This window comes from Falco naumanni, chromosome 2, assembly GCF_017639655.2.
Source record: "Falco naumanni isolate bFalNau1 chromosome 2, bFalNau1.pat, whole genome shotgun sequence".
Classification (NCBI taxonomy): domain Eukaryota; kingdom Metazoa; phylum Chordata; class Aves; order Falconiformes; family Falconidae; genus Falco; species Falco naumanni.
In genome coordinates, this window is record NC_054055.1 from 78890696 (window position 1) to 78915122 (window position 24427).

The following is a 24427-nucleotide window of genomic DNA, read 5'->3' on the forward strand; positions in this document are numbered from 1 at the left end:
TCACGACAAATGTGTTTTTTTCCCTTAGGTGACTTTCTCACACCATGGCTGCAGAACCCCAACTGTCCTCTCAATCTGTTTTCCCTGAACACAGAACTGTTATGTCACGTAGACTGAAAGTTCAGTTGCCTCTCGTGTGCGTGGTCAGTGTTAGCTTCAGCCTAGAGACTAAAAGGAAGTTGTTTGTTTTCCTCCCTCAGCAGAAAAGAAATCTCATGATAGCAAAACCAACAAAGTATCCCGATACAGGCAACCCACACTAGTGTGTCTCCCAGAAGCAAAACCTGGTATCCTGCAGTGCATCGGATCAATGTAGCAGCCCAAGCTGTAACCCAATGCGACCCAGGAGACAATTATTAAAGGATATTTTGTCACAGCACACACAGAAAACACCACTGTTTCCTCAGCCACCCAGCATCAAAGAGGCTGTTGAAAGCAGTCTGGCTAAATTCTTCACCTTCTTCAAGACGTGCCTTCCTGCCCTTTCAGCTGCCAGCTTTCCTCATGAGACAGCAGTCAAAATAGAGTCTTGCAGTTGGCACCTATCCATGGTTGGCATGTCACCTCCAATAACAAAGTTCGACTTCAAAGCCTTTCTTGCTCTTTTTTTTTTTTTTAATTTCTTTTTAAATTTAGAAAAAAAGGTAGAAACCCGTTCTAAGTTGGGAGAGCTGTGAGCCACAAATACTTGATATCCAGCAGGCTATTCTGGGAAACGTCAGCCTGGTGCTCCCTATTCTTACTCTTGCCTTAGGTCCTAGCTGCCAGTCACCGTCAGGTACAGGTTAGAAGCTTGAGAAATGGGGCAGGTGATGGATCAGTTATCCCAGTACTGTGTCTTCACCAGTGGGAGAAGGACTGAGTAAACCTGTCCACTTTCTGCTGGTCCATTCCCCATGTGATCCCCCAGCACCCCCACAGTATTCACCCTGTTGGAGGGGTTACCCTGCCCATTTCTTTTACTGCTGCATTAAGGACTTCTTACGTTGTTCAACCTATAAGGAGATCCCTTGGTCAGTCTTTACTGACTTGTCCTCAAGCATTGGAGAACAGCACCTCACCCACGGTCTGAAGTAAGGGTACACCAAGGTTTTGCTCAGCAGCAAGACAAAGCTCTCATCTCAATACCCTTTCTCATGGTACCTTACACTTTTTGGGCTTTTTGGCAGTCATTGCATGTTGAGATGATGATTTCAGAGAGCTGCCAGTGATGACTCTGAGATCCATTTCCTGGTAAGTACCATTTCTGAGTTTAGCATCACATACACTCTGTTCGGGTTATTTTTCCTTCAGTGTATTACTTTAAATTACCCTATACTGATACTCATCTGTCAACTTTTTGCCAACTCATGCCATGTTGTGATGTCCTCCTGGAGCTCCTCACCAGCAGCGTGGCATTTGACCATTCAAACTACTTAGTAGCATCTACAAACCTGGACGTTTCACTGTCTTGTCATCAACCTGGGATTTATGGCCCTGGTCAGAGCCAAGGTGGCTGTTATTATGCTAAGGGACAGGATTCAGCCTTTCTTCTCTTTTCAGTTCCCAGCTCTTCCACAGGTTTACTGGGTGGCCTCAGGTAAAACATTTCAAGACTGGTCCTTGGGCTGCTGCTATTCTAGTGTAAAAGTCATTCACTCACCCTCATGCATGCAAACAGCAGCAGCAAGGTGGTGTTCTGTCAAATGTCTTTTGGGCTTTCCCTCTCCATGAGTAGACTGTGGGCCAACACTCTTGTGATGCAGGACCACATTTGGCAATGAACAAGATCAGCAGCAGCTTATACAATATAGAAACACAGCATCTGGCCCTCAAGAGAGTTCAGTAAAGTGCTCTGAAACCATGGTACTCTTTAAATGTCAACCAGACACTGGAACTTCGTGCATTTTTGCTAAAAAAGCCTCCTGGAATTGAAAAGGAAGCAAGAACTAAAACCTAATTTACATGTTCACAGCATTAGTGGAGAACCTTTTTGATGCCCTCTCCAAGGATGGTCCGAATTTTGACAGAGAATTGCCAGATCTCAGCCGTTGCAGTTTCTCTTGTGTCTCTTGTTTATATTTTCCTCTGCGTGAAGCAGAGCACTAGTTGAACTGTGTTCACACAGCCATGTGACTGCAGCACTGCTTCACATGCTAGACACGTGAATGCTCAAAAAGCTAGAGGGAATAAAAAGCATCCCTGTAAGCAAGAAGAATGAAAAATTCAGCTCAGGGTACACAATCTTTGATAAAGATGTCTAGTATCTCATTTGCAATGTATGCCATGTGATGTATAGTCTGGAACCACATAAAACGGGATATTATTAAAAATAAGTAAAATAGTTTGGCCAGTGACAGCATAATTTGGCCTGTGCAAATTGAGATTTTCAAGTGATGTCTCATTTATGAATAGGAGAGTTTTAAGATAATTCTGTGGTTTCGGGAAGAAGCATCAGATTTCACCATCTTCCTTCTGCGTCTGTCTCTCTTGGCGTTTACAAAGAGGTAAATGGTGAGCTTAACAAAATACAGTGAGTATCAATTATAACAAGTATAATGAAATCTCTGCACATGCAAAAGGGTACGTTCTTTGGAAGATATTTTTCTCAGATTCTCTCTAGATAGCTAGCAAAATGGCCCAAACTCCCATATAGAAGGTTTGCCATGATTTTCTGCATCATGACCTAACATGAGAGAGAAAATGCCAAAGTCCTGATACAATTCCTCTGAAGCCTGCATATCCAAAACCTGGTGATTATTTTCTTTCACTGTGGGCAAAACTACAAAAGAAAACAGGTTTGTCTATGTGTTATTTAACCTTCAGTGCTTAGACTGAGGAGGAAAATCCAAAGCCCAGAGGGAGGTGGGCAAGCTGAGCTGAAAGCATGTTGTTTGGAAACGGAGGGAGCCATCACACCAAGTGGTGGATCCCTCTCTCCCAGGCCACCACTGCTGTGTATTGGGGCTGGCTAACCCCGCTCTCCTAGCCCCATCCCAGGTACTCAAGCATGAGGCCAAAGGCAACACGGACAGGGGCTAAAACCTGCAATCCCTCTGGAGAACTGGTGGTCATACCCTTTCTTTCCAGAAGAAGAGGGGCTGGGCTTGCCCTCCTGAAGCATGGCCAAGAGGGATGGTAGTGGAGCGATGGCTCCTACTCGGCTTCATGTACAACTCACTTGCCTGCTTTATGAGGTCTGGGTTGGGATCACAGCCACAGGAAGGTTTCCAGAACCCATCTCCCACCTTGGCCATCTGAGTGAAGTGCAGAAAAGGAGGAAAGTGTTTTCCATTAAATGATTGCAGGTTAAAACTCAGTCTCAGATGCAGAGACCAGAATTCCCCCTCTCCTTCAGCTGGATGCCTGATTATTAGGCTAAAGAGACCTGTTCCCATTTGTGCTGCCTCTCTTTTGTCTGATGAATCTTTAATCAATCCTTTTTTTTTCTTCCTTACTTTTTTTCCCCCTACTGACAGAAGGCAAAGAGCATTCTAGCAGATGCAGTTCTTCCATTTATCTCCCTCCCATTCGCAGGGACTTCTCATTCTCTTACAGGGTGCTTTTTGCCCTGCGGAGGAAGAGAAGTTCTTCCAAAAGAAATATCATTCCTCCTACATGCCTCTGAACAAACCTGTTTGTTTGTTTTTCCCCATCTCCAGTGCCAGCCCCTGGGAGATGCCAAGAATGCATGTCTCTTGCTGAAGTCAGGACCGGGTCCCAAACCCCCTGGTCTCAGCCTCGCATGCTGCCCACCCCGCAGCCAGCCCTAGCTTGAGCGACCACTGGCGAGCCAATGGGACAGCTCGTCGTAAGGATGAACTGGTTTTGAACAGTTTCCCCAATGTCCTGGGCACAACGCTCCCTTTCTTCCTCATCAGGACTCTACATCTGCTGGCTTCCCAACATTTTTTTTCCTTTTAAACAAATACAGGCATTGTTCTTTATTCAGGGAAAATTCCACTTTCTCCTAAAGACGCTTCGCCAGGATCTGAAAGCTCAGGATGTGTACTTTCCACAGGCAGTGCCTTCCAGAATTCACAGATCCCTCCTTCTTGCTTTCATATGCATGAACACTTTTCATTACACATTTAGCAATCTCTAAAATCCCCAGCTAGAGCCCAGCATCGTGACTGTGTCCCCATCCCATGACTTATGTTTTCAGAGGGAAGAAGATTCCTATTAGTGAGGAGTAGTGACAGCCACCAGTGAGGCCTGTCCCTATGCAGCGCTCCCCATTTCTCTGCCCGTTCCAGCCTTAAGCAGCTCATAAATGGGGGATTTGCCAGTTCCCTTGGAAGAGACTTGTGCAGACCTTACCTGTACTCAGACAAATGCTGTTTGGATTCATGAACCTGCGGCTAAGTCCCAAGCACCACACTTCTCTGGAGGGTCAGTATGGCTAGTTCTCAGTGGTGGTGCTGCTATCGCCTGTGTGTTTACCAAACCTTGAAGACCACAGTCCAAAATGACACCTGTTAGTGGTAACCCCAGTGCTTGGGCAATTTTGACCATTGTTGTGTGACTTTACCCAGCTCAGCCATGTGCAATGACTTATTAAAAAAAAACATCAGTGGAGACCACAGAGGTCCAAATATGCTCCATCTTCCCTTCCCAAACGAACAAACCTTTCCACTAGTTAAGGCAAGAAGATGTTTACCAGAAGCTGGAGCACTGATGGTGCTGCCAGCTCTCTGCAGAATGCAGCAACTAGGAAAACCAGCACAAAACAGCCTCGCAAGGCAAGAGCTTCCACTACAGCGTAATTGGGCCTGAGATGTTCCTATTTTATTACATCCATTTTTCTCCAAGAAATATTAAAATGCTCTCACTGTTTGAAGGGAGAGGGAAATAAAACACATGAGGTGCCTAGCTATCCCTAAGCAACCTATCAAATAAAGAATAAACTATTAGCAAGCAGAATGGCTTTAAAAGGACCCACAGCAGTTTCAGAGTGTCAAGGGAAGAATAGGAATGGAAATGATTCTGAAAATTATTAGTAGTACTTTAACAGCAGCCCCTTAATATCTCCCACAGTATTCTCAGTCATTAGCACAGCTGAGCTGCTGCTCCATGCCAATTACTGTCCCTGCATGTCCCTCCACTTGAGCAGGATTTGCAAAGGAACCAGCTAAAATGAGATTTTAGTGAGATTCTGCTACTCTTGCAAGTCTGTGCTTCAGCAGCAGAGGTGGTGTTGGATGGAAGCCCTCCCAGCTCTTCCTGTAAAGGCACTCTCCAAAAATAAAGTTTAAACGTGGGTCAGACAAGGAACTGGCCACTGCAGCTGCATCTCTGCAGCTTCTTCACTGTAGGGATTGACTTCTCACAAATGGAGCTGCGGGGGACTGGCAGGAGCCATTTACAACAGCCACACCACCCAAATCCTCTAGGGTTTGTCCAGTTTTGGTTCCACCTCTTCTTTTACCCTGTGGTATCATAAAGTGTCTACAGTGTGTAACTTGCTATAGCAATGCTTCATTGCTGTCAGCAGGCTTGCCTCCTTATTGATCTAATGTCACCTCTAAGCTGGACCTGCTTTGAATGGGGGGTTGCACCAGAGGTCCCAGTCATCTCCAGTTATGGTATGTCTTGGTCTTTTGTTCATAAAGGCCAAACTCATCCTTCACTCTGACATCCCAGGGTCATGGCACAGCAATAAGAACGGATGCTGACAGTGTCCGCCCATCTTCTGACATTGCCTTCACCCCACTGTGCAAGGAAATTTTGCCATGCTGAGACAAGGAGTCTGTAAAATTAGTGCCTCAACACCTCCCCAGCAGGTTGGAAATGCTAAGCCAGACATTTTATAAAGGTCCTGCCCTAATCTGAGGCCTAAGACCTGGCATGGAGGTGCAGGGCTGTGCCAGATATAGAGGTGCAGCTTCAGCTGTGGGGCTCCTGGTCAGGAGCTGTGTCTGCAAGGCAGGAGAATTCTAGCAATAATGTCAGCATAAGAGGTCTGTGCAGACAGCCGGTTCTCAGACTGCTCATAGAAGCCCTTGTTTTGCTTTGGTTTTAAGTCACCAGGCTAGCCCAGACACTTCCACCCACCCAGCCAGCTGGAGATCTGCAAACGCTAAAACAAGGCAGGGAAAAGGGGGAACATGGCAAAGAATTTCCCTGCCCTGGCCATCACCACTTGACTTCTTTCTTCCCACAATGCTTTTTTCTCCATTTCTGGACAACATGGAAGGGGCTGGGCATGTGAGTGAAGAGCGGGTCAAGATCCTTATTGTTCCTTGTTCCTGTGTGTGGGCGGCCAGAGAAACAGGAGAGCTGCTTCTTAGCTGGCCTCTTTAGCCCAGCTATAAATCAGAGCAGCTCCAGCAGCGCGATCCAGGAAATACCCAGAGCACATTATTGTTCCCTGATGGCTGTCCCCTCCTCTCCCTGCCCCACTCTGAGCTCTCTGCCCACCCACCCCAGCTCGCTCCTGCCCATCCCTGCAAGCCAGCGCAGTGGGCTTGAAGGAAGGAGAGGGAGAGACATTGTCTTCAGCAGCTCTGTGCTCCCAGAGCTCTCAAAGGGCTGTGCAGAGCAGCGTGGATGGGGCTGTCTGCAGCAGGGGGAACGATTATCTCATAAAACAGGGCTTGAATGTCCAGTGGGGTTTGCATTCTGGAGTAACTCTGCTCCCAGGCACAAGGAAGACAGGGGAAGGCACAGAGGACTGACTATTGCACTGTTGCTCTTCTGATTAATTTTCCCATGTCGACAAGTCCGAAGTTAAAATAGCTTCAGCTTTCCTCTTGGCTCTGGAATAGGAGTGCAGAGGCAGCATGAAGATGCACATAAGGTGTCCTTGTGGATACTTTGCCCTGTTCTGTCTCTGTGGGACTCATGAAGTGAGTAGGACAACCCTTGGTGCACCAGGGAAGCGATGTTTCCCTTTGCTTTCAGGACTGGCCATGAAGCCATCATCCATTACAGAAGAAGAGCAATGCTGGTCAACTCTGCAAAAATAAATAGAGGAACAGAAAGTTGTACCCAGATTAAGTCATGGATGATAACTACGTGAACACAGAGTTCTCCACCAAGTTACGAAACACCAGCTGAGCTGCTAGGAAACAGTTTTAACATTGCAGCATCGACTGTGTCCTAAACATTGCTACTTTACTATTAAAAACCAAGGAAGGTTGCAACATATAACCAGGTTTACAAAATGCGGGAGAAGGTTACATCATTGTATTGTAAACGTCCCTACTATTTTGGCTCTGGCAGGCCTGCATGTCAGGAACAAGTGTGAGCTCTTGAGTAACCATGTGTGTCAGCATACAGAAAACATTGCTAGAGATTCAACAGTGTCACAAGCAGAAGTCACTTAAAACATTTTATTTTTTTACTTGTTTTGAGGATATTTTCTCTAGCTTCTTACCTGTAGAATCAGGCTTTGAAGTTTAGGTGGTTTTAAATGCAGCTACTCCTGGCTAGCACTGTCAAGGAAGATGCTTTGTGGGCTGGAGACCTTTTTCAGTTAAATATTTACATCTGCCAAAAAATGCATGTGTAAGCCAGTTGAGATGATTTGGGTTTGTGCCAGATTTATCACTGTTTCAGTTGGGGCAGGGGTGGGAAGTATGTAGGGGACAAAACCTAAGTCTTATATTTCAAAATGTTCTACTGAAAGATCTGCATTTTCATTTCAGTGTTTCTGTCCCTCCCCAATTTTGCCTAAAACAAGAACTGAAAATAGAACATCACATACTTTATGAATGAAAAGTTTTATCTGATCAAAAGTAAATTGTGTATTTGGGGGTGGGAGGAAAACCATCAAAACAAAAAAATAGTTTTAATTCTAGTGTTTTAAACAAAGAATGTTTGATCTTTATCATCCTTTCATCTGAATTACTTCAGAGTGCATAAAAAACAAGATAAGGTGTTTTAGATATTTCCTTTGCTGGAGACAGGGTGTTTATGCATGCAATGTACAAAGTAGTTTAAGCATTACATTTTAGTATGACATATTTATGGAAAAATACCTACTTGCATCATCATGTCTTCAGTTCTAAGGCAGGCTGGTTTTCATATTGATAGAAAAGACAAACAAAACCAAGGCAGTGCAGCTCAACCCATGAAAGTCCTGACAGTATATCTATTCCTCAGCTATGTTAATTTTTCTTAACTCTCATAGAATGATAGAATCATTTAGATTGGAAAAGATCCTTAAGATCATTGAGTCCAACCATAAACCTATCACTGCCAAGTCCACCACTAAACCATGTCCCTAAATGCCACATCTACACATCATTTTGCAGGCTCCAAGTCTAGACAAGGTCTGAATTTCTATGGAGAAAGACAAACACTGATAAACCAAATTTAGGGAAGTAGTCTGTTCCTTGGTTGCTTTCTTATTTAAAAGAAAACAAGCAAATGTGTAGCAATTTACAAGAAATCCTCAACAGATAACCAGCAGAAGGATCTGGAGAGCACTAAATCTGCTTTTTAGTTTTGTGAATGAGGTCTGTGATTATTTTATTATTGTAGTTATCATATTTGAAACTTCAGGTGGAATCATAAAGAAATCCAATCATTATCCATTACTTCAACCACAACACACAAAGCATTACCAACAGAAAAATTACCTGGATTTAGATGCAAAGACAAGGGTAGATTCACAGCTGTGAACATCTGAAGTGTTTTCCAGGTTTTGAACATTTATCTGCTTGAAAAACATATCCCATTACTGAAATGAAACACACTGTGACCAAACACAACTACTACTTGGAAATACTTGTGAAACTTGCTCCTCCCTGTTCTGGAAGATGTTGGAAGCCAAGAATGAAGATGTATCACAGGCATGGCAACCATCTTACCTGGGGCTAAGGAGAGACCTCCAGAGCTGATGACACATGTCTGTCCAGAGGGAGTAATCAGGGCACCTGCTAGAGCTGTGGTACAGCAGCCCCCAGGGTCCAAGGGCTGGGAACACGCTCACGTACAGGTCCTGCTTATCCCCAGGTGCCCATCTGGCCAAGCAGCCCTACCTCCGTCAGAAGGTGAAGGTGAAATGGCAGCCCCACAAGTGCTCTGTGGGCTGTGCCAAGTTCCAAAACCCTTTATTTTTGTGTCCTCCACTGCAAGCAGCCTCCATGTGGCCTGAGTGCAGGCTACCTTTAAACCACCTTCGCAACAGGCAGCTCTGCCTTCGGGCACCCTTCCTGGCCATCCTGCCTGTCACTGTTGGGGGGGCTGATGTGGCAGCTGGGGAGCCACAGACCCTACCAGACCTCTACATCAGGCAGGAGAAGCCAGGAGAGGCCATCTCAGGGAGTGTTCAAAGCTCAGAGAGGAGACGCGAGCTTTCCCCCAGGGAATAGCCACATGGCTGTCCCATGCTTGTCCCTAAGGAAGGCCTTGTGGATGGTCAGCTAATTTGGTCCTGAGTTCACCCTACACCAACTGCTGCACAGCAGTGTGGACATAACCTGTGAGATCTGCTTTGGCTAATGTAGAAACACAGAGCTGTCGTCCCTTTCCGGGTTCTCCTCTGAAACCTCTCTCTCTTTTCTTACACAAAAACTTGTTCTCGAGATGAATGCTAAAAGCAACAGGTCTTCTTTGATCTTCATACCATGCTGGGAGCCCACTAATGAAGACAGTAGTCTCCTCAGTATCTCTAATTTGGGTTTCATGCCTGCTCCATCTAGTAACTCTGATGAACCACCCCAAACAACAGCCTCAGGAGAAAGTCCCATAGGCCACATAAGGCTTAGAGAGGATCCCAGAATGCGACAGACCCCTGAAGTTGTGCCACAGAGGCATCTGGCAAATGGCAGCAGGTATGGTCCAACACCAACGTTTCTGCCACCAGGCCCCTGAAGCCAGGGTTAGGCAACAGACTGCTCACAGTGCTTGTGGCTGCCACCTTGCAGTACTTCCTGCATTTCTCTGTGAGGAGGGGAACAAGTCTGATGCAGAAAACAGCCTTGCAGAACATTTCTGAAAGCAGATAATCATTAAGGAGGATAACAGAGAAGGCAGATTACTGATGCAGAGCCAGCTGTAAGTTGGATACTATAAACTATACATTTTGTGACAAGTATGCATAAAACCCATAAAGCTTGGGGTGGGGGTTGGGGGAAATATAGGCTAAGGAAGAAGAAACTTTTATAATGGCTATGTTTCTTTCTAGCAGACATAGCTGTGCATAAAGTCATGGTATGACATTTGACAATACAGCTAATATAATCTTTGGATGTGTAGCTAGTAGAACACGAAAAATGAAAATGGAAAGGTGGTTTGACCCTTAATACTTCAGGTTTCAAAAGCACCAGCTTTCTCATACCTCTATATATTTCACTGGTATTTTCAAGTCAGATGTCTTACTGTCAAAGAGTCAAGTTACATCTCTTAGTCCTCTGCAGCCTGTCTCCAGCCCAGCCTTTTTCTCATTCCACCTTGAGAACACAACCCCTGTCTGTGGCTGCCTCTCTGTACCTGTCCCCATTAACACATAACACTAAAGCTCGAAGACACACTTTCTTTCATACCTCACTTCTTGTGTGATGAACTCTCCATAAATGTTCACACATCTTCTTTCCTACCTCACCCCATGTCACACCATAAGGCTTTACTCCACTGTGTCATCTGCCACACAGCTGGGGAAAGGTCCAGCTCCTGTCATGTCCCGGATGCTGCAGCAACACCATCCCCCGCCATGCTAGCAATGCTGCCATCTCTTGTCTCCTTGGTTTATCCCTGGCCATGGTTAGCATGGTTCCCCTAGGTTCCCTAAGTACAGTAGCTATGTCTACAGGTGAGCTGGTAGGAGGAATACTTCTGAGCTTGTAGATCCTGACATCAACGTTACCCTTGACCAAATGCAGTGAAGAGATGATGATGGGTGCTAGCTACCTAGCTACCCTTTTGTACCATGTGGACCCCCACAGGTACAGATCATGGCTAAGTTCTCAGCTGGGACCAGTGAGATACTGTTACACTGGCATGTACAGCCCTGTCAGAACCATCTAGGTACAGCTTCTGGTACAGTGAATAAGTACAGTAATGGCAGAAAAGTGTATCAGTTCTGTCCAGCTTTCTAGGAGAGATTTTACAGAAGAACTGTGATTACAGATAGGAAAATATTTCCCAAAACTTTTAAACTGAAACAGGTGTTCCCTTTGAAGAAGTTCAAGAACTCAGTCTAGCTTTCTTTAAAAAACAAAAAACAAAAAAAAAAAAAAAAAAAAAAAAAAAAACAAAAAAAACCAAAAAACCAACCAAACAAAACAAGGCAGAACCACAGGCTAAAAAATGTATCCCTGGGAAATGCAAATTTGATGATAGCACAGCTGATGAAGATACAACAAAATTCAGTGTCTCAAAATTGAAGTCAGATATGAGTGGTCTACAGAAAATAAACATGTTCTTCATAGTGAAGGGAATTAACCAATGGAAACAGTATTTCATGTGTACTGGGTTCTCCATCGCTAGAAATGCCATCATCAAGACAAGAAGGGGTTTTTTCAGCTGATGTGCTCAGGTTCAGATGAGAATCAATTCAAGGAAACCTCAGTTCAAGGAAATTAAAGAGAAGACGTGATGTCTGAGATCAGACTCTGTGATCAGATGTGGCCCCATGATCTCTTTCAGCAGGAAACCTCCCAATCCCCAGGCAGCACTGTGACTGTCTCTGAGCTTTAGCCTTTTATGGGGTGACAGTGACACAAGCTACAACCCTTCAACAGGAACTCGTACTTAGGGAGCAGTGTAATAGAAAGCGAGGAAGAAATATCTCCTCATTCTTGTTGTTGTTGTTGTTGTTGTTCTCTGCCCCCAGCCATCACAGATTCTCTGATCCCTCTAAATTCTCCTTGTTTTGCTCACCAAACGGAGGCTTCAGTTTGGTATGCAATTTAATGGAGCTTTGTTTGTGCAAATGCCTGGAAAGAGCTTCTATAAACTGTTCTTACCAAACATTCAAAGTAATGCCCAAACATGCAGGCAGCCTCTCAGTGTTGCTCAAGATCATTTGACGTGCCATTAAAGAAACTTCATTGTTTAATCCTCATTCTTTCCATGCTTTGAAAATAATGACATTTCAAGAAAAGGGGCGGGTTTTGTTTCTGGAAGTGGCTGTGCTCTTCGGTTTCCTGTTGAGTTTCATGACACTCTCACCTTTAACAGGTATAGTTTTGAGACTGCATAACTGTGCCTGCAGCATTGTATTTCTATGTGTTTTGGGTGTGTATCACACAATTGTAACTACAGCAGAACCACTGGACATGGGAGTGCTCCTGACACTATGCCAGTGTGAGACCACGGGTGCATTAGCTCATCTTCCGCAGCCCGGCCACAGTGGAGAGGAACAGCTAGAGACCAGAAGCCTGCTGCATGATCAGCTTAGAAACAAACTGCATGGCTTACACTTGTTACAGTCACTAATATAATGTAGACAAAATTGCAAGTGGGATGATGAAAGCCACTGGTTATAAAAACAAAATCAGGCCTCCCATACCTTTTAAAGGCAAAGATGTAAATAAGCAACTGGCGTTAATGCACCAGGCTCTAGCCTATCAAGCAGGTATCCCTGTAACCTCAAGGCTGGATGCAGTTGCTGTGTGCTGCAGAGCAGTGGAGCTGCCAAGGGGCTCAAAGCTGCACCAGAGGATGCTGATGTACAGAAACACCCTTCTCCAGTTCCCCATCTCCATATCACCCCTGTGAGCTCCTCACTTACTAGACCCTTACGGGATTTGGACTGCAGGTGCTGTAAGGAGCAGGCAGCTCACCTGGTCTAGACGCTTGGGTATCTACACCATTGTCCAATTCAAGACCAGCCTCACCTGGACAGACAATAGGAAGACATTTAAGATATCAAATCACAGATCAAGCCCTCTTTTTTTCTGATAATGGGGAGAAAAGTAGAAATACCAGCAACGGTGGCACCCCCAGGTGAGCACGGTTTCTGCTCGGGTCCATCTGGGTAGGGCTGAGCATCAAGCAGAAGCCACAGCACACATGCAGCAGTGCTCTGGTTTCATTCTTGCACCAGTGTTCCAAGCCTGGGGGAGCAAAACACACAGCAGGATTATCTGTGCTGCACTTTGAATTTGATCTGTATGTCAAAAGGGTGCTGGATCATTTCTGTTACAAGACTGAAGGATACAGCAATGTAATAGGATTCTGTGTCCCGTAAAAATCTACTTTTCTCAGAAAACAAGCGTGTGTGTCAATGTCTCTGTCTTTGAATCAGGCATAGACAGCCACTGTGATTCATCATTCATGGACATTCTGTCAGCCAGGGATTCAAAAGGGAATAAATTGTAATCAGCTGTTGTTCTGAAGATTAGACACACATTTATTACAGATGTATCTGTTGGGGCAGCACACGACACACATCATGAGCTCTTCTAGTGGCAAAGTCGTGTTCTCTCAACGCAAAATTTAGAGGACAAGGAAATAAAAAAAGCAGCTTGTGGATTGCATGGTCTGTTTCATTTCAGTTAAGGATCACAAATCAAATGGATTACCAAGTCACAAACACTTCCTGTAAAGCAAAGCAAAGACAGATTTGCCAGTGCACTGAACCTCATTTCAGAGCTTCATTGCTGAAAATTGCTGCTGCTATTTGAGGGGGGCACTTTTGTGCTTTTCTCTTGGCTGCAGATCTGAATTTTCCAGGGCGAGGAACTTGACTGAAATACTATCGAAGACAAGTAACAGGTCACTTCAAGCTCTGTGCATTAAAACATTGTGAAACAGGAGCATTTCACAATGAAATAGCAGGCAACTAGTTGCCTAGGAGCCGGGCCATAAATGTGATGTCTCAGGGAAAGTTACCTCTCATAAATGGTTTGAACTAACTTCAAGTGTGTCAAGAGGGAAAAACCCAAAACCATACAAAAAGTGTTTAGGAAATAAACCTCTTTCCTGTCTCCATGTCCCTCATAGAGAGCACTAATCTTCTTTTACACCCACAAGGTACACCATTCAGCTTGTGGAGGATTACGATGGCTTTCTTTGGCATAACACAGCGAGAACTCCTTTCTGACCGTGATATCTGAGAATGAAAAAAGAAAACCAAAACCCACAAAGGGACTTTTTTTTTGAAAGCTGCCCTCAGGTGAAACTAGGCTGTGACTCACCACTCAGGTAGCCAGCTTAGGTGGAAGCCAAGAACATCTGAGGTGTCAACCAGTGATCAGAAACCAAGGCCATAAAAATACCACAAACACTTTTGTCATTGAAATGAAACTAAAAGTCTCCCAAACCTTTCAGAAACAACTACCTGTGAGGCTGCTTACCAAAAAGGTCCCTGGAACAAACAAATCCTGCTTTAGCTAGTGTCAGGCTACAAAGCCCAGCCCAGCTGGATCAGACTTTCTGCCCCTGGAAGAGTTCCTTCCACTCTACTCCAAGCACCTCCAAGAGGCGTTGCGTGGGCACAGTGGAGGACAAAGCTGAAATTCTTCCAAAACTGCCTAAGAGAAGAACTACTCAGTCAAGAAAAATCATTAACAAATGTCAAGCTGTGGGGAGTGCAGGCAACGGGACAGAGCAACAATAAGAGCTATAGCTTTTTATATTTTTTTTGCACACAATTTGCGTTGATGTTACTAGGGGTTGCTTCCATATAGTGTGATGTGGCCTTACAGTTAGAAATGTATGATTTTAGAAAGCAAATGGTAGTAGTTTTTTGTTTGTTTTTTTTTTTTTTCCCAAGTGGTTACTTTAGAAGTAAAAGAATCTTACACAGCTCCAAAAAATTACATAAAAATAATGACGTCTAGAGAACAAGAGGCAGACTTCCTTCTTTCACAAATGTCACTTCATTCTGCTTTCACAGATTCATGCAGAAGTGAAGAGAAATATTCCATTAGAGTTAGAGTTAGAGTTAAAATGTGGCGTACAGTTTAGCTGCAGAAGTTAGCTGTAGATATGATACCAAACTATTATGGGACAGAGTTGAATTCTCGGTCAGGGCGTCCTATTTCACTTTTGGTTAACTTCTGTTTTGCTTTTCAAGTGATGCCCATTAAACCGTATGGTTTGCTGACTGAAGCAGAGTTTTCATCTGCTGAGTCCTTCCAGCAGCTTGCCATAAGGCTATTTAGTAAAACTCTTGACTTACCCAGTTGCATTATACTGGAGCCAAGCAATCTAGAAAACAGTTCAAGGACAGACTTCCAAGCCTTTCATCTCTGGATTGCCAGTAGGAACATATGACTGGAGGTCCATGGACAGCTTAGTATATGCTCTATTGCTACTATTTCAAATAATATTATTTAGAAATAATAATAAACATTACTTAGAAACTATTTGGGGTTGGAAAGAAGTTGTTCCAGTACTCCTGCTGAAAACTGTCTTTGGCCCTCACTGTTTTGATGCAACAGTAGTACATTGTTTCCTGCCTAAATTCAATAAAGGCAAGTTTGCATGCATTCGTTCTGTACCCACACTAACTTCCCTTCAGTAGCTTATTCCCTACGGCAATGAAGAGAGTACATGCAGCCATCTGCACTAAATTCTTCTTTATTAGACATATGTAGAGCCAAATAATTCCTTTTTTTGACCTCTGGGTCTATGACTGTGCAGCAGTATGACAGGAGTGAATCAGAAGCACATTCCTTTAATTTTTAGAGCCTTTTTTTGCACTCATTCAATAAATATATCACGGAGATAAACTTCTGGTGATATACTGGCTGTAGGGAAGTGGCTAACACAGAACAGCAATTTTTTGTGGAGCCCAGGGAAAATATTTAAGGGGACTCCGGTAATGCCAAGTATTCATACTGCAGCAAGAGCACAGCAAGTGACATCACCCTCAACGCAGCTCATGAAGAGGCGCATTAGCAACAATTTGTCTTTCACACAAACTTTGTGAACTCTGGATGTTTCAGCTTTTCAGATGGATGAGTGAAATGCACCATCTAACCATGAATAGATTTTGTGATGTGGTGGCATTCCCATGTTGGCAGCAGTCCAAGGCAGCACTGATTCTTTGCAGTTATGCAATGCACTGAAAGAAGTCTGGCTTTGGAAAATTGACTTAAATTCTCCATATGCTGCCCATCAGTTGAAGATTCAAGCTGTATACTGGGTCAGAAGATACAACATTATGACAAAATCAATGCCCTTAAACATTATCAGGCTCTGTATTGCAATAATTTAGCTTGGTAAACTATAGGGATACTTCCCGATTTAAATGTGGTGCTGCTGCTAGCGCTATCCCTGAATAACTTGGGGGCATGATTTGATAGGTAGAGCATTTCAGGGACCATTCCCAAAAGATGGCTTGCACAGAGCCACCTTATTTGGGATGGTAATCCAGTTTACCAGCACAGATGTGTCGGTCTGTGTCTTCTGGTGTCAGTGCTTGGCAATATTCCTGGTCACATTTAATTTACCAGCATAGATTCAGTCTATGTTGCTCCTTTGTTAAAAAAGGTTTAGAAGCAAGTTCAGTTCTTCCATCCATGTGGTGCTAGTGTCAAACAAGTAGTACCTTGCTGTCTTTTAGGGAGAGGAGCAGCTGAGATAAATGTTTATGGCAACTGAGTTTGCACACTTAATCCCTCAAACAAAGCCAAAGTCTCAGTCAACTCACTGCCAAAAAAAAAAAGTTTCTGTGATAGCTAAAAAAATGTAATTTGGCACTGAAATCTAACCAGCCTAAAGTAAATGGGAAAACTTCTTCCCTTGTTGTTTTTTTTTTTTAAATTGAAATCAGACTTTTTTTCATTTAGCCATTGCAGATGGGTGTAGGAGTGACTAAACACAAGGACTGAATCCTTAACAAAAATAATAAGCATGCCTAATAGCCTTGATTAAAAAAAAAAGATACATAGCATGTATATACATACACACAAAAAAATGTATATGAAATAGATCAGCCTGAAGTAACTTGGGAGAAGAAATCTGCTGAGGTCTTGATGGAAGAGATGTAAACCCACCTGCGAATGTCTCCTATTCAAAGCTGCATCAGGCAAGGTTCAGACTTCACATGTAGGAAACATTCTTTACTGAGAGGGTGGTCAAACACTGGAACAGGCTCCCTAGAGAGGTGGTCGATGCCCCAGGCCCATCAGTGTTTAAAAGGCATTTGGACAATACTGGTAATAACATATTTTAACCTTTGGTCAGCCCTGGGTTGGTCAGGCAGTCAGACAAAATGGTCATTGTAGGTCGCTTCCAGTAAACTAGCCTAGCCTAGTCTAGTCTGGTCTAGTCTAGTCTAGTTGGACCTAAAATGTCAGTACAACGTGAACACCTCTACAACAGTAGGTAAGCTTAGAGCTAAGAAAAGGTTATCTCATACTGTCTGTGATGGCAGCCTTAGGAATGATGATTTCATCCTAATTACAAGCAAAGCCTCAAGATCTTAAAATTTTTTCCTGAAAATTATCCATTGTGTGGTAATTTGATGATTTTGTTCCTATTCTTCAAAAAAAGACATGGAGGAAACAATGGGGCCAGGCAGGCTCCTTTGGAAATTGGTTGCACAGGAGGGCACCGCAGGATCTAGCAGCTACTGTGCCGGGGGGAGCAGAGGGCAGCCTGGCCCAAGGCTGGAGCCAGCCTTGCTTTGAGCAGGGTTTGGGCCAGGTGAGAGTCCCCATGGCCAAAGGTGTCGTGCGAGCCCAGGGGATGCATGAGAGGTGCAGCCCACACCCCTTCATGGAGTTTGAACCTTTGTTGCTCCTGTGTCCCTGCACTGCAGCAGATCGACAATATTTAGGACTTAATAGCTACCAATAACCTTATATTGTCTGCAAAGTGTTTTCAGAAAAAGCTGATTTTGAGTGAATATAATCTTCCCTCAAAAAGCAAGCTCAATCCAGTGATTATCTTTGACAGTTAAATCAGCCCTTAACTTACTTGAAAGTGGTGATGAAGGAACAAGCCTTTGCAAGCTAAAGTCTTTCTGGAGTGTGCAGAGCCTGTTTCTTGCCCTCTAAGAATAGCATCCCTCCCAGTCAGCCTTCCCTAGAGACTGGAAACATAACCGAGAGACCTGCAGGAGCGGCGTGTGTGTGTGTGTACGTGTGTGTAAGGAGAGACGCTGCATCTTTGCCAGCCTATCTGCTCAGCTAAGCTCCGGAAGATCGTTAAAACCTGACAAAACTTGTTACAAGCTGTTTATAATGTCCAGAAGTATTTTTTAACTTGCGGTGGGGGAAGGGAGGCAGGAGGCCTGCAAGGAAAGTGCCCGGCGCTAACCTCCTGCAGTGACCCACTGCTGAGATCTGGCCTGGCCAAAGAGCAGCCCCCCCCCAGGCACCAGGGGGGTTCCCCCTCCTGCTGCGCCCGTGCCCGGGGGGCTGGTCTGGCACACTGGGCTCCAGCTGCTCAGCTCTGCAGTTATTCTCCTCCCACCTTGCCGGTGCCAGCAAATGGGATGGAGAAGTACAAAGCTGTAGAAGACTTCAGTTGCCTGCTGGAAGCCCTCTTTGCCAGTCCAGTTCCCAGACTGGGATTTCTGCCCTTTTAGCATCTCCCTTGATAACACCCACAGATCATGCACAGAAAAGACATCAGCAGGAATGAAGGTACCTGGGCAGCCTAATACACCCGGCCTTTGCCTCCAGTTTTTGAGGCTGACCTCACACTGGTCACCACAACCACCTCTCTAGGGAACCTGTTCCAGCTGGCTGATGCCTCCTGGCTGATGGCTGGGACTGGCCAAGGTTTGTGGGGAGGTTTCACACTGCAAGGTCACTCCGGCTGAGCTGCCCCCTCGCAGCACATTTTCCAAAACAACCGAGAGAAGGTGTCTAAGCCTGGTTTTGTTTGAGGAGTACAGTTAATACTGTCTGTCCATCATAGAGCTGTTTGCCTTTCGTTGGCCTTGCTGCAGGACTCTGCAGCCTGCTCAAATGCAGCTTCATATTAAACCCCAGTTGAGCCTATTTGTGCTCCCCTCAGCCAGGACTAACCCTCTCCCACCCGTGCAACACAGGCACAGGTGGTGAAAGAGGGCACGGCCAGCAAGGCTCACAGGGTGAGCGACTAAGGAGCTCACGCCAGCAGCACCCCTGCCACGGGTAACGAGGGACATGCAAAGGATGGCAGCTGGGGCCAGATCCCTTTGCAAGGCAGGTATTAGTGAAGGAGCACCTACTTGTAGATGCATAACGTATAGGGAAGGGCGTGTCAACTTTAACAATGCTCCCTGGCTTTCATAAATCTGTTTTATGACTTGCCTCAGAAGTGAGGCTTAACACCAGAGGTCCTGACCTGTGAATAAATTCAGGCCAGGGAGTAGCGATGTCCTCAAAGCGGCCGAGGGTGATTGGGAGCACAAACTGTGCCGGCTTTCCATTTCTCTCTACGAAGGAGCAAAGGTTTTAGCAGTCTGATAGCGAGCAGCTCTCATTCATGGCCTGAATCATAACACTATCACCGTCTGGGCTCTTATCTCCAACCAGTTGTGTACAGTCCGCTTGCTGCCTCTTCCTTACCTTACCTCACCTTCCTTTCTTCCTTACCGTCCATCTGGACACACATGGGAGGTCCAAGCCCTAGCTGAGAGCAGATGTAGAGAGATGCCAGGGATAGCCACCCTGCCTGCAGCCCTGCCCTGTCCCCTCTGAGGCAGGAGCTGTGCAAAGAGTGGGGCTGAGCAGGGGAAGTGGGTTCCCTGAGCTGCACAGTCCCCTTCTGCTGTACATCCTGGGACCTGCAGGTCAAACAGCGGTGTAGCAACACCTTAGTACTGATAAGGTGTTGAGAGCACTGCGGAAAGTGGCACAAAGGCCACCTAAGCCAGCATTTAGTTGCTGTCAGCACCTGTGTATTGCCTGGTGGATGCTTTATAATCAAGCATTAACAGCTATCATTAGAGTTTCGGCTTCTCTCGATGTTTATTTACAGGTAGAAGAAGGTTTTAAATGCAGTTGGGAAGGATGCGGACAGGTTTCTGGCAGAGAGAGAAAGAATAAGAGTGAGATCTGGTGGCAAAACTGAACTGCTTTCAAGAGAAAGAGAAAGGGGGGGGGGGGGGGGAAGGAAAAAAACACCCCACAACCCAAGAGAAGCCCTATGCCAGCAGAAAGCTGATTTCTTTCATCCTGGTGGGGCTGGCTTCTTGTGGGCGCAGCTCCTGGCAGGCTGCCTGGCAGCGTAGGTGGTGTGCTCTGTACAAGAGTTCAGGGCTGCCAGATGAGCCGTATCACCTACAGAGGGAACTTTGTCCTTTCAGCCGCAAACCACTCGCCTCTCTTGAGCAGGCAGGGGTGTCCCAGCTGAGCCCTTATAAAGCAAAAACCAGGAAGCTGCCCGAGCAGCTCGCCCTGACAGCGAGTGATGTGAATCTCCACTCGGGAAGGAGAACAGAGGTGCCCCAGGGCACACAGGAGGGCTGGGGCAGGCTCAGGGGTGGCCAGAGGCAACAGAAAGTGACTGTCGAAGTGGGCAGATGGGGAACAGTCACTTTGCGAGCAAGGCCCAGAGGGGTTTGCATCCGGCATAGCAGCACGACGCCCCAGTACCATACACACAAAGGCCAGACACAAGTAATCATAGCCGTGCCCTGAGCTGGTGGGACATAAGCCAGCACAACACCAAGCCCTGTTTGTCTGTCCAGCTGCTCAGAGTCACATACCCGCCCCCCCAGCTCTCCGTCTGGGCTTACTTGGCTTGAGGCAGTGCTGCAGCCCGAGTGGGGGTGGCTGCTCTGCGCTTGGGCTGCTGCAGCAAAGCAGGACAAGCTACGAGCTTGTTAGCGAGGCCTCAGAGTTTCTGTTTGGTGCATTTCGTACTGTGCCGCAACGCTGACAGATCACAAAGTGTTATGTTGCCCCATCCCAGTGCTGCACGTAGCAGGGGTTGTCTGAGGAGGAAATGCCCTGTCACACCTGTTGCAAAGCAAACTGAACTATGGTCCTGCTGGCTGTGCCTAGGTGTACAGAAGTACCACCTATGTGTTTTCTGGATCTGAAGGAGGCAAAACTGTGACCTAACACGCTCTGCACATGTCATGGGGCTGCACCAAGCCATACAGGCTGTCATTTCACTCACTTATCTCCTGTGATTCATTCACTCCTAAGGAGGCCTACGTAAATGCTCACTGTTCTTTACACGTTGCCGAAGGAAAGTGTTCTCCATGAGATGCCACACAGTATTTTTTGCTGACCAAGCAATCTACGTCTGTAAAATCCAAGAGCAGGCTATGCAAAGCAGATGTAACAGGATCATCAAAGCCCTTATCCATGGGTAGGAAGGCAGTGGAATGGGAAGGAGTTAAATCTCCCCGCAGCTGGCTAAGGTCACTCACCTCAGAGATGTGGGGTGGCCAAGTGTGGCCTGGCTCTGCACCACACACTAGTACTCCCCAGTTACCTAGGCAGCTTTTTCTCATGAGGCTCCTACTAGATACATATCTCAGACACAGCCACATCCCCGGGACTAGTGCACCAATGATTCGGCCATGTGTGGGGCCTTCCAGTCCATGCCATGGCCATGGAGATGGTTTGGTTCTCTCTCCCCGTGACTCTGGACAACAACATGCTATGTTTCCTTCTCCATGTCTTTGGCAGAGGGGACCTCCAGCCCCCATGTAAAAAAAAAAATGTAAATTTTTCTCTTTGCTTCATTCTGAAAATGAGAAATGCTTTAAACACCCCAGACTTTTCATTTGCTGCTCACACATTTATAATGGGCAGGGTCAATGAAAACAAACATATCTGCCATGAAACAAAGCTAGAAAGAAAAAAACCCAACTGTTTATGCTACACACTTAGCCTGCAGCCTATGTGTGCTGCACCAAGCATCATCCTGCTTCTCCCCCTCAGCCCACCACCCAAAACTTCTGAAAGATTGTCTCACTCTCTCCACGTACATGAACAGCAATGGCCAGCTACATGCCTGGCAGCTCATGAAAGCGGGGAAAAAGGCTCTCAAAGGAGCTAGGCAAAGCCCATGGAGACAGCTTACACATACAGTCCAAAAACATGAAAGAGCTGGCACTCTCTGGGCTGAAATCACATCTCACCGGGGTTTGTTCTCCTTCAGCACATGTAGTCATGCACCTCCCTGAAGCCACAGTCAAACTTGGATTTGAGGAGGGGCCATCAAAGGCATCTCAAACCCTTCTTCCTTCAAGCTGGGAAAGAAATAAAAGAGAAGTTGACAATTTCTTATTCTGTCCTGTACTATTCTTAAATACTTAGGAAGTGTGCCACAGCACAGAAGGAAAAAATCCTTGATCAAAGTGGTAGCTTTTGGTCTCTGTGCAATGCTGTTCCCTGATGAACATGATGAGAGGTCTTGGGGAAAGTGGTGGTGATGACAGAGTGGTGGCTACACGGGCTCAAGCGGGGCCATGCTGGCCGTGTCCCTGAGTCCTCGCAGCACAAGGGCTGTGGCTGAAGCTGGCATGAGCCCACGAGCTCTGGCACGGGGAGGTTTGTGAGGCTGGAGAGAAGCCTACTGCAGTTGAGAGATGCTTTCAAGTAACCTGTGACTGAATTGTCATGCTTGTTATTTTGGTCTTGGTTTTTTTACTATTTTTTAAATCTTTTAAAAACAGGCCCTGGAAAGAAAAATAGCTGCTGCCTGAGACTCCTGCTTTGCTCCTGAAGATTGTGCGGACAGGAAGAGTTATCCCTGCAGCCAGGTTGTAGCACATAAGGGACACTGTCGTTTACAGATACTGGTGTTTTTTTAAGGAAACTGGCTGTCCGTAAAACATATCAGATAGCTCTTCACTCAGGATGTATTGCCACTAGGTCAAAATAGCTGTTTCTTCAGTTTCTTATCCTACGTACACAGGGGTAGGCTATATGCAGGATTTCAGTATCTGCAGTTCTAAACAGGACTTGTATCTTTAAGTTAGGGTAAGTAAGTACCAATAAGTACCTACATTTTCAGAAATGTCAACCAGAGAAAAAACTCAACCATCTCCTTCTGCTCCTATCCAGTGGTGAGTTCCTAAGTCCTTAAGCTCCAGATCATCAGTCCTGGCCCTGATTTTCAAATGTGTTCATAAAAGTCCAAGACAAGCCTGACATCTTCTTTTAGCTGCTGTAAGGAGCTTAACAAAAAGCAGACATTTAAAAAGTAAAAATAAAAATGCTGGCCTTCAAACCTCCACTGCCTAAAAGAGTTTGCCAACACTCTTCAGCTGCCTTCCTGGGAACATTTAATGACAGTTTGCTTTGCTCTACATGCCTGGGTAATATATAATCCTTGTGCCACCACTTGCTTTGAGCGTTCTTCATGACTGGAGGCATTTTTTTTCGTTCTTGCTTTTGATCTCACCGAGACTGTTATTCCTGTAGTAGCAAAGCTATTTGTCCTTTTAAGTAAGCATGTGGTAATCCACAAAATCCATGATTCATAATGAAATTGGCTTCAGTCTGCAGGAGTTTAATGGTTGTCTCAACCCAGTACAACTGGCAATTTTGGCACAGAGCAGCTGCAACCCCTCCTTGAAGTAATAACATCTAAAGTGTTGGACAAACTGGGTAGTTGATGATAACCAGAATAAAACATGATATATAGCATAGCTCTGGGTAAATTAGAGTGTGCTTTAACTTGAGCTTGTGCAACCATGTTTAGCAGCAGTTGGTGTTTTGACTGCGTTAGCTGTAAAATTAATATTACAATTGGACTTGACTCTTAAAGATCAGCTTTGAATCTTTTAAGGTCACGAGCCATGCTGTGCACTGAATTAGACCAAGACATATGGAAAAATACAACGTATTTATGGTGATGCTCTTTAATTATAGAACAAAAGTTGTTCACACTTATGCTGCACTTGGACCTGTAAGATTTTTAAACTACCATTTTTTTCCTAGGTGATATATATGTTTCTCTTGTATTAAATACTTGCTATACTATTACCATATATTTATGTCTTTGTATTTAAATAAAAAATCTGAAAAAACATGCTGGCATTACGGTCCACAAAACTTAGTCTGATATCCTTTTAGGCAAACACAGTCCCTTCATTGTGCACAACCTTAAATGCACTTGCCATGCTCCTAGCACCCTGATAAAATGTATGTTTGAAGTGACATTAGTTTCAGCCCACTGTCCCACAGTAATTCACTAAACCTGCCATGCAATGAAACCACCTGCTGACCCTAATCTGCAACAAAGAACCTGTCCCCTAATTCAGAAACTATTACATACCATGGTTTATGTATGATTGTTGGTTGAGATATTCTTTTTAGTTGTAGGAGAAAAAAAATAGTCTATTTCGAGCTGTTACTGAGTATATACAGCTTGCTGGGTACAGTGAGTGAAGCCAAGCCAGTCCTTTGTTTCCTTTGATCCATTAAAGTCTGAGCCCGTTTCCTTCTGTCGGAGCAACATCACAAGCAGCAGCGTTCAAAGCAATGTTTGTTTTCTCACCCCCTGTTTATTCTTCGGCTTTCTCAAGGATGTTCCTGTTGGTTTGAAATTTCCCAGGATTAATTTTAGCATGTAAGTGATTTTTTTTTTTTTTCTTGGAAAGCCATAACCAGCAAGCGCCTTAATGAGTACTCTTGGCATTCTA